This window comes from Gigantopelta aegis, chromosome 12 (genome assembly GCF_016097555.1).
Source record: "Gigantopelta aegis isolate Gae_Host chromosome 12, Gae_host_genome, whole genome shotgun sequence".
Taxonomy (NCBI): Eukaryota; Metazoa; Mollusca; class Gastropoda; order Neomphalida; family Peltospiridae; genus Gigantopelta; species Gigantopelta aegis.
This window is the reverse complement of record NC_054710.1, coordinates 44,737,542-44,749,852: the sequence shown is the minus strand read 5'-3', so window position 1 is coordinate 44,749,852 and position 12,311 is coordinate 44,737,542.

The following is a 12,311-nucleotide window of genomic DNA, read 5'->3' as shown; positions in this document are numbered from 1 at the left end:
GAAGAGGAATATTTAATATCGCAATATGTAAATGATACTAGTTTTATTCTTGCTGGCTAACCAGAATCTCTATACAATACGACGCCAGTGTTAGACTAGTATGCAGAAGTGTCTTGCCTCAAAATAATGTGACCAATGCCGTATCCCTTCACAGTGCAGAGTCGAATGAGCAATTGGAAAAAGGGTGGTTGATTCCATGAATCTCTATCTAGTGTCTCGTCTACAGGAGAAAAGATACTTCAGCGAGCCTGTTACAACGTTATCGAACTGAGCCAAATAACCACGATATCAAAACATAGTAAATTGATATTTTTTTATGTTTTCAATATGTGCGACGGGTGCGAACGCACCACTACTGACCACTGTTGCGTTCGGCGAATTTGCTATTTATATTGCATGTTGTTTAGAGGTAAATTTATTTATCAGCTGACACTGTCGAATGCGTTCTCAACTCAAACCGTGTCGTGGTTAGGCCATCGGTCTACAGGCTGGTAGGTACTGGGTTCGGATCCCAGTCGAGTCATGGGAGTTGTAATCCAGATACCGACTCCAAACCCTGAGTGAGTGCTCCGCAATGCTCAATGGGTAGATGTAAAGCACTTGCACCGACCAGTTATCCATAACTGGTTCAACTAAGGCCATGGTTTGTGCTATCCTGCCTGTGGGAATCGCAAATAAAGGATCCCTTGCTGCTAATCAGAAAGAGTAGCTCATGCAGTGGCGACAGCGCGTTTCCTCTCAGAATATGTGTGGTCCTTAACCATATGTCTGACGCCATATAACCGTAAATAAAATGTGTTGAGTGCGTCGTTAAATAAAGCATTTCTTTCTTTCTTTCTTTCTTTCCAAACCGTGTCTGGCATGTGATTGGTATTGATACCGTAAATATTTTTAACATGTCATACATTTCATTCAGTCTCGAATAAAGTCATTGGTGGAATTCGATTGCAATACTCCCGTCGAATTAACAAATAAGGGGAGTTCTGTTCACTTATATGCTGGTCTTAGAAAATAAAAATATGCGTCTCGCCCCTTGCTTCTGCCAAATCTGTCAATGAGCGATGGTTATATTGGAGTACGATCGCTCTATGTTATGAGTGCGACACTGCTCAGTCGTACCTGGCCAATAGTTGAGCACAGGTAGGTTTTCACAACGTGTCACACATTTAATGTAGTTAAAGTTTACTTCTGCTCTTGAAGTCTTATCAAAAACGGTACGCGCTACGACCTCAAAATACCTGAAATAAATATTAAAAACCCATTACAGATAGCTCCAGAATGCACCTCTGAGCATCTACATTTAAGACATTTCCGGGGAAGCATGTCCCCGAACCCCCTAGACCTCTCGCGCCCGTATAAATACAAATTTAGATCCACCCAATATCTCAACGCACCCCCCCCCCCTCCCCCCACAAATATGGCTGGCTACGGGCCTGTATTTTTGTCAAAAGCGGCATAGAAACTATTAGTTTTATCGTCTAGAAACTACTCCTTTTGGAAGCGGAGAATAGTGGGTGCCCAAAAGCATCTTTGGAATGGCATAGCCAGCCTAAAGGTTATGTGTTTTCAAATGTTTAATAAAATACTTTGATTATATTTCAAAGTCTACTGTGTCATAATACAATTTTTGTACCCTTGTCTATGAAAATAAACTCAAATGTATGTGTGACCTGAAGATCTACATCACTGGCTGCTAGTGACTATGACGTCAGACGCTGTTCCCAATATAATTTTTTATTTTTTTTGCAGGAAGGTACCTGCGTTTTTGTTTCAAAATGTTTAATTAAAAACGCTGGCTAGTTCTGAATGAGAGCGAATAACGCAGAATTGAAAAGTAAGTGGTAATTTGATGTTACAGGAAGTGTAAATGTTATATTTATTTATGCAGTTCAACAATTATTGTTGTAAATGGATGTTTGAAAAATAAGAAAACGATCTACCTGAAAAATCAACAAACATCCGCCATGCGCACAATTACTTTCCTAGTGACATGATAGCACTTAGAATTATCAGGTAGGGGTTATCAGGTCAGTAGGAAGCATGGTTGAATGATAAACTATATTTTTCATGTATCTGTGTTTATTATTACAGTTGGATTACTATGTTGTATGTGTCTGTATTCTTCACTTAAATGCACACTGTTTTTACCTTTGAAATGCACACTGTTTTTTACCTATGAAATGATTGTACGGTAGCGATACCAGGGCCCCAACCTTGGCACGACCGTATTTGTTTTCTGGGGTCAATAAACGTCACGTGGTTCGTGAATAAGCTCGGATTGGCTAATAATAAATAGTTCGTGCGACAATTGGTAAAAGATTCGCTCTAGAGGCAATACCAATATTTTATATTTTATTTGATGACACTTTTAAGCATTCCAGTTTAGTACTAGCTTTCATAGTAAAGTCTTTTTATATGTGTTTTTATTTTGTTATTTACTTGTATATATATAAAAAAAAGTTTGTTTTGTTTAACGACACCACTAGAGCACATTGATCAATTAATCATGGGCTACTATATTCAAACATTGGTAATTTTGACTCGTAGTCATCAAAGGAAACCTGCTACATGTTTCCTAATGCAGCAAGGGATCTTTTATATGCACTATCCTGCGGACAAGATAGTACATACCACGGCCTATGATATACCAGCCGTGGAGCACTGACTGGAACGAGAAATAACTCAATGTGCCACCGACGGGGATCAATCCTAGACCGACCGCGCATCAAGCGAACGCTTTACCACTGGGCTACTTCCCGCGCCTTACCTGTATATAACGGTCACCTGTTCGTAGCGGCCACATAAGCAGGTCCCTTGAGTGGCAGGTATATACAGGTTCGACTGTATATGTATTTTCTTTACACCATATGATATGCATGATTGCATTACAAGCCGTACTATTGTCCCGTCTTTTCTAAATATAGCGTTACACCAAACCTAGCCGCACAGCGATCTGATACAATACAGACATGTTATAGATAACTCTACATGCATGCAGTTTGTAGGCGTTGCCCTTACGTCAAAAAGACCATTGTAACATGTTTCCGATTAATACAACATATTAACTACAGTGTCTTGTTTAGAAGATCAATGTCTGTATATTCAATCTTTTTCTGATCGTCTTAGTGTTTGTAAATTGTCCAAACTGGATTTGATCTCCCAATAATGCGTACATCCAAAACAAATATATAATTACAGTATTAGGAAATAAAATGAACTTTGACCTAGTAGGCTACGAACATCAGGACGACGAGGAGAACATAGAATATGTCCAGCGCCATCGACTGGTCTACGTTGTCAACCGATCGCGCTGTGTTAGCGTAGCCATCGCAAGCATCGGTCGATCGCGTAGCTATTGAACGATCACGCTGCGCCAATAATAGATTCGCTGTTAGCGTAGCTATCGGTCTATCGCGCAAGCATCAATATATCGTCCTATTACCGTAGCTGCCGGTCTATCGCGCAAACATCGATATATTGCGCTGTTAGCGTAGCTATCGGTATATCGCGCAAGCATCAATATATCGTTCTATTACCGTAGCTATCGGTATATCGCGCAAGCATCGATAGATCGCGCTGTTAGCGTAGCTATCAGTAGATGCGTAAGTATCTATGGATTTGCCGTTTTGTTGCGCATGTATCTATCGATCGCGCTGCGTCATTCGTTGTTAATTTAGCCATCGGTAGATCGCAAAAGTGTTTATCGATTGCGCGATTTCCCTATAGAAACGCTAACAACGGATTGCGCGATCGATCGATGCCTGCGCGATCATCCGTTGACTAAGCTAACAATGGATCAATTGAATAATAATAATCGTCGTAATTATTTCGCCATTGTTTATGTCTGAGTAGCTGTTTTACAGTAAACATCTGTCCTGAAATTAGGACGGAACGTAGTCAAGTGATGCGCGGTCGGTTTGAGATCGATCCCCGTCGGTGGGCCCAGAGGGCTATTTCTCCTTCCAGCCAGTGCTCCACTACTGGTATATCAAAGGCCGTGGCATGTGCTATCCTGTTTGTGAGATGATTCCTTGCTATTAATTGAAAAATGTAGCGGGTTTCCCCTCTAAGACTAAATTAACAAATGCTTGACATCCAATAGCCGATAATTAATAAATCAATGTACTCAAGGCTCAATGGATAGGTGTAAACCACTTGCACCGACCAGTGACCCATAACTGGTTCAACAAAGGCCATGGTTTGTGCTATCCTGCTATCCTGCCTGTGGCAAGCGCAGATAAAAGATCCCTTGCTGCTAATCGGAAAGAGTAGCCCATGAAGTGGCGACAGCGCGTTTCCTCTCAAAATCTGTGTGGTCCTTAACCATATGTCTGACGCCATATAATCGTAAATAAAATGTGTTGAGTGCGTCGTTAAATAACACATTTCTTTCTTTCTAGTGGTGTCGGGTGTCGTTAAACAAAAGAAACCGTGGAACACAAGAGATGTTTTGTGTTTATGGACCTTTAGTTTTCTTCTTTTATTATTATTATTATTATTATTATTATTTTATTTTTATTTTATTATTATTGTTATTATTATTATTATTATTATTATTTTAATTTTTTTAGGACCGAGACACTGAAAGGCAGATGATACATGTTTTTCTCTGGGTAACAGATAGTTACTTTTCCACATCCAAACGGTCGACAAATATCGTGTCTAAAATACACATTTACTTAAGAGTTAGTGACTGGCACAAACATTACAAGAAGAAACCAGAAAGCCCTATCTGAAAATTGATGTTTTGGACAGGTATCTCCGGTGTGTTCTTGTTGTATCTGTACTGGTCGGAAACGTAAGTTCAGTGTTATGAGTGAACTCCAAAATAATCAAACTTAGGCGCAAATGTTCATTTGTCTGTGTACGTAATCCGTAACAATCACATTATTTACAAATGAGTTGAGTAGATCAATGGATCCGTCGTTAGCTTAGCCATTGGTAGATCACACAAGCGTCAATAGATCCGCCGTTAGCTTAGCCATTGGTAGACCGCACAAGCGTCAATAGGTCCGTCGTTAGCTTAGCCATTGGTAGATCGCACAAGCGTCAATAGGTCCGTCGTTAGCTTAGCCATTGGTAGATCGCACAAGCGTCAATAGGTCCGTCGTTAGCTTAGCCATTGGTAGATCGCACAAGCGTCAATAGGTCCGTCGTTAGCTTAGCCATTGGTAGATCGCACAAGCGTCAATAGGTCCGTCGTTAGCTTAGCCATTGGTAGATCGCACAAGCGTCAATAGGTCCGTCGTTAGCTTAGCCATTGGTAGATCGCACAAGCGTTAATAGATCCGTCGTTAGCTTAGCCATCGGTAGATTGCACAAGTATCAATGGATCGGTCGTTAGCGTTAGGTTATTGGCACCTGACAAATATACAGCCACTGATATTTTATCCAGACAAAATGTTCATCTATTTTTTCAATAAATATTTATTGTCCAAAGATCATATAGCAGTGTCGGGGTTGGGGGCCCGAACCACCGCTTTACACACACACATACACACACGCACGCACGCACACACACACGCACTCACGCACGCACGCACGCACATACACACACTTATATATATATATATATATATATATATCCATGATCTAAGCAACAATAAAATATGTAAAAATAAGAAAACTAATATACAAACAAAAAAAATGAGTCAGACTAAATTGCAACACATGCATACAGTTGGACATGGACAGTGATCTATAATACAACTATATATTTTTATGATCTGAGTCTTAAACGATTATAGAGAAAATAGCGAATAAGAGGAAGATAATCTGAAGGAAAAAGGTTTAGAAGAAGAAGAATACAAAACAGAGATAGATAGTTTCGTCATTAAAACATCTGTTAGTCGAGTAACATCTTAACAAACCCGGGACAGTCTCTTTAAATATCGCTTAGATTGATACCTGTTTACTAAGAAAAGTTAAAAGTTAAAGTTAAAGCCCCCCCCCCCCCCCCGCCCCCACACTTAAAACAAAAAAAAACAAAATAATAATAAAAATAATTAACAATAAAAAAAAAAACAATCCCATTAAAAACAAAAAGAACAACCACACACAAAAAACTCAGACCAAAAAATACAAAAAACAAAACAAAAAGAAACAAAAAACCAACCTAATACCCCCCCACGCCCCCCACCCCAACCCCCAGAAAAACAAAACAAACGGATCACCCTCTACCAAAACAATAACACAAACAACCCTTCCATTGATTTGTTGTAACATATATCATCATGGACACAAGATGAGACGTAAATAATGTGTCTGTCTGTCTGTCTGCCAGTCTATTATAGTAGGCGTGCAGATTCAGACTCATTTTAGGAATCAAGGGGCAACTACCGTACTACTTGATAGTATATGCCCTGACTCTCTCACGGGTGAAAATTACCCAGAAATCCTGTGGGGGAACATGCTCAAATGACGTCATTAAAATGGCGACCGTACTTAGTATATCTTTCAAGCATCCCAATAAAATGATGTAGACGTTCCAAATAAAATCATCAAATTCCGTCTACAAGTTGAGCTTATAATATGAAACACTTGGCCTAATTACATTATGGTGAATAAATTGGATTTTCAAGATAGCCGCCATAAAAAAAAACTAAACTATTAGTACCAATATATCAGCACCCATGCCACCTAGGATCGCAATTCTTTGGTCTAACCTAACATTTTTAGGTGCAAGGAATGCAATGATATAAATACAGATATTACTCGCTAGATGTATATAAAAGAAACGAACTATAAACACATATTATTGAGGAAAACAAACGTCAATTGTGCATTACCAGCTTCTTGCTGTATTATTCTTTATTTGTATTTTTTATCGATGTTGAACAACACTTATTGTTTTGCTTGATACCCAATAGCTGATGTATTTTTCGTGCTGGAGTGTCGTTAAACGTCTATTCTATCTATTGTTGTGTTTTAGATAGTCTCTAAGAAGAAACTGTACAAAGAAACAAATAAATGTTTTGTTTAACGACGCACAAAACAGTATGGCTTCGAAAATATGGTTAAGGACCACAGAGATAATTAGAGAGGAAACCCGCTGCCAGTGTAATAGCCCAAAATATACCCCCTGCCAAACTATACCTGGGGTATAAACTGGACTAGCCCAGAATATACCTCGGGTTGCAGGGTGTCGAAGGTGGGACAGAATTGGAGAATGTGAGTTGGCGTCTGTGGACCAGTGCCACACGGGCACTCTTCTTTGTGAGAGATTTTCAGCCTGAAGAGGTACGAGAGGAGCTGGCAATGTCCTGTTCTCAGTTTGAAGATGGTGACCTGCTGTGCCCTGTCCAGCTTGTACATGCCATTCCCTTCAGGTCCTGTCTGCAGACGCTGCCTCCACATGTTCGTGAAGTGGTTTTTCAGAAGGGTCTTGACTTCTACATATGACATTTGATGGGCAGTTTGCTCCTGTTTGCTGCCTAGCTTGCAGAGTCTGTCAGCTTTTCCACTGCCCATAGATGGGGCATATGTACCTGGTGTAGTTGATCAATTGTGTTTGATAGCACCATTTTTAATCATTATCAAATAAAGAGAATTGTGTTCAGTCTGTTTCCAGACCTCCTATTGAGCTAATTTATATACGGGTCTCCTTTTTGTCCCGTCCGGTACACCGAGTTTATTTTAAAATGTCTTCAAATTGTAAAGAAGTTCTAAAATAATAATTTCAGTTTGTTTGTTTGTTTGTTGTTGTGTTTTTTTGGGGGGTGGGGGGTGGGGAGTGGGGGTTGTTTTGTTTTGTTTTTGTTTTGTTGTTGTTGTTGATTTGTTTGTTTTTTGTTGTTGTTGTTTTTTTTTTTGGGGGGAAGGCGGGACATAGCCCAGTGGTAAAGCGTTCGCTCGATGCGCGGTCGGTCTGGGATCGACCCCCGTCAGTGGGCTCATTGTGCTATTTCTCGTTCCAGCCAGTGCTCCACAAGTAGTATATCAAAGGCCGGTTTTTGTACTACCCTGTCTGTGGGATGGTGTATATAAACTAACCCTTGCTGCTAATCGAAAAGAGTAGCCCATGAAGTGGCGACAGCGGGTTTGCTCTCTCTATATACATCTACATTTGACAAAAACTGGTAACTCGTTTATTATCCTTTATTAACTTATAACTACAGGCGGTGCAGAAAGGATGAAGTAGTGTTGTGCCGTGCCCGCATTGGCCATACATATCTGACGCAATCATTTATTTTAAAGAAGGACCCCCCCCCCCCCCCCCCCCCCCCCCCCAGTGTGAACATTGTCAGTGTACACTGACTGTGTGGCACATTTTGGTGGAGTGTGGTCGTCTCGGGCCGACGAGAAATGATATATTTGGCAACAGAGGTGTTTTGGAATCTTTTAAATTCCATCCAGAATTAATTGTGGAGTTTTTAAAACACTTTGACTTCTATACAAAGTTTTAAAATATACTTACCTTGATTTTATGTATTGTATTATGCTTTTCCCCCACAGCTCCTTACAATGTGGTTTTGCATGAATATATATAAATAATATTTCCATATACTTACCATTTGTGACACCCAATAGCCGATATGTATTTTTGTGCTGGGGTGGCGTTAAACAATCATTCATTCATTCATTCACCAAATGAAATACTAAATTTCCTTATACATAGATCAGTGGGGATTTACGCTATTTGTTTCGGATATAATAGAAGCTTACATAAAGTGTCATCCTAATTTACAAGCCGAGTAGTAACTGATACCTTCATGTTAGATAAAATCAAATATATATATTGCCAGATGAAACAACACTTTATGGCAACAATGCATGTGACATATTTCACCAGTGGTAGGCTTGGCTACTTTAACCTTGTGACATGCTATTTGGCCTTATAAAATCTCAGCACTCTCTGTAACATGAAAACCTCTAAAATACCCATAGGCACAATTTCATTGTCGACCTGGAAGGGAAGGAGATAAGCAACACTGTCCTACTCTTTTGCGGTTTTTGTTAGCAAACTGTAAGTAATTTAAAATTATTAAAATCTTACAATAATGTTTTTGCTTACCTGCATTACAAATTACACCAGCATCCTCTGAGTGACCACAGTTTTCTTGACCTATAAGGTTTCCTGGACACGATAGGATCGAGCTTTCAGTCCCTGTACAACCTAAATCGTCAAAGTAGGTAGACCCTGAGCCTTCACCGAAACCAGCCCTCGCTACAGCCCGCGCTCTAGTCCTATAGAAAACATGCACCGTAAAAATGTTAAATGTATAACTAAAATGTTGAAGTAATCGCATGTATATGTGCAACACCATTTGCAGAACTGTTCTTGCATACATATTTGTTTGCATTTGTTTGTTTGCTCACGTGCGTTTGTGCTTGCGTGCGCGCGCGCGCGCGCGTGTGTGTGTGTGTGTGTGTGTGTGTGAAATTGCATACGTCATTAAATTTCAAAATAATGTGCGATGTAATGCAGAAAAAAGTTACGGTTAGGCCACAATTTAGCCAATAATATGTTATATAGACCCAAAACAAAAGAAGGTGTTTAATGTTGTTTATTTGTTGTTGATGTTGATGATGTTGTTCCGTTTAATTATTTTATTATTTGTGTTATATGAAAGAGTGGTTATACCGATCTAACCCCATCATTGCACAGATAACTGCAGCTTCCCTCTCGTCAAAATAATCATCACAGACTGTTCCCCACGTTCCGTTAATCTGTATCTCTACACGACCTTGTGATGGGTCGCTTCCATTTACTAATCGTACAGGTACTAAAATAAAGTAATTACATGTAAAACGTCTAATTTAATACTGTGTCATGATCTTTTAGGCACACATACACACACACACACAGAGAGAGAGAGAGAGAGAGAGAGAGAGAGAGAGAGAGAGAGAGAGAGAGAGAGAGAGAGAGAGAGAGAGAGAGAGAGAGAGAGAGAGAGAGAGAGAGAGACGCACACGCGCACACACACATACTATTATCGTCAAATTAATGCCCCCATTCCCGACATCTAAACAATTGATACTTCACTAAAACAAATGGTTAAAAACAAACCATAATATACTCAGCGTCACTATTGAAGGGTCACTCATATTGTCAGTACTACACATGTTATCGAAAGAAAGAAATACTTTATTTAACGACGCACTCAACACATTTTATTTACGGTTATTTGGCGTCAGACATATGGTTAAGGACCACAGAGATGTTAAGAGGAAACCCGCTGTTGCCACTTCATGGGCTACTCTTTCCGACTAGCAGCAAGGGATCTTTGATTTGCGCTTCCCATAGGCAGGATAACACAAACCATGGCCTTTGTTGAACCAGTTATGGATTACTGGTTGGTGCAAGTGGTTTACACCTACCCAATGAGCCTTGCGGATCACTCACTCAGGGTTTGGAGTCGGTATCTGGTTTAAAAAGCCCATGCCTCGACTGGGATCCGAACCCAGTACCTACCAGCCTGTAGACCGATGGCCTAACCACGACGCCACCGAGGCCGGTCACACATGTTATCGATGCCCGTCCAACACACTAATTACTTCCTCTTACAGGCCACAACAAAATGGTAAAAGTTATGCAAACACATGCACCTACTATTACCCCAGCAAACGGGTTGTCTTAACGTACGCACGTCTGAAATTCTCTATGTTGTGCCCGTGCAATGCGTTCTCACCATGGGTATAAAAGTCTGCATGATTCCCATCCAACTATTCTCGCACACTTCAGTTGAAAATGCGTCGAGTTTTGTGTTTGCATAACGTTTACCATTTTGTTGTGGCCTATAACTGGAAGTACCATTACTCATATTGAAATTCAAATGATACCTAGGAAACCTCACTCTGGGTCTAATACACGAATGTCATACATTCCTACTTTCATAACGCTAACAATATGAGTTACCCTTCAATAGTGACACTAAGTATAGTCTGTAGGCATAGTATCAAAGATTTACTTGAATTATCTACTTCAATGTTGATTTCACGATTTCAAAGAATTATGAAGAAGGGATAGTAAAAATACCATTATAGCTTGAACAATGAAACTATTTCAGTGAAAGTTGTATGTACTTGTTTCATGAGAAATTCAGAATAATACACTATGACAAAACTAAACAAAAACAGCTGAAAAAAGAGTAATAGTCAAAATCATATTTATAATGTTTTGTTTATTACATGTGTTTTGTGAAACTATATACAAATAGCAGACATAATAAACATAGATGACAAATTACAAATTGAATGACAACACTTGGATATTTGAATCAAACTGTATGACATTGTTTGTCACGGACTGCAGTATTATTCTTGGGAGTTGTGATCACACCTGTCAGGTGTAATGATACATTGTATAGTGTAGTCTGTTCCACATTATTCATGTAAATTGTTTGTGTGGATATTGTGCTGTCAGTACTATATCATCCACATTGATAGACTATATAGTTCGTTATGTTATGCCAAAATTAGTCTCTTTTTTTTCTTCTATTATTAATACTTTAATCCTCTCTTGTTCCCTCATTTATTTTCGGTTTGCTTCTAAAATGATCCTAATTATATAAATATTCGATCTGTCAATTCATTTTTACAATTGATGTGACATTTACTAGATCAGTTGCATGCTTACTCATCTGACAGATAACTCCGGCATCTTCACTGTGGGTGCAGTCCTCTTGGCCTATGGGGTTGCGCGGGCAGTCTCCTATGGATACCTCAGTCCCTACACAGGCTAGTTCATCCAAAAAGGTAGGTCCCGAACCTTGTCCGAAACCTGCGTTGGTCACAGACTGGGCTCCATTTCTAGATTTTAAAGACACAATTTAAAACAAATCTATTGTAGTTTTGGATAACATATAACAGAATATCAGGATTTATTACATGCTATATAATTTACTTCAGTGGAAGAATTGTCATTGTTTTTGTTGTGAGATTTGTTTGTGTGTTTTTGCTTGTTGATTTTGCTGAAGTCCTCTGTTTATAATGAGCTGTATAATTTATCAAACAAATTACTCATAGGTTTAATATATATTTTTATTAAATTATTTTCATAGCAATAACTATATAGTTTTGAATTATGTTATATTAATACAGCGAGCAATGTTTTAGTCCTGCAAACAGGGATATAAATCAGAATGGTCAAACCCTAATAGTCTTTGGAGATAGTAGCCGGGTAGAGAGTAATAATGTTGGGAATCGACTGGAATTTCATTGTCGATCATTGGTTATAATCGGTTTCCACCAACTGATCAACTTTCAATTACGCAATCAGAATTATACAAAGATAAGAATTTTAATTATTAGGACTATGCTCCTACGAGAGGTGATAAAATGGTCAAGCCTAATATATTAACAGAAACGAC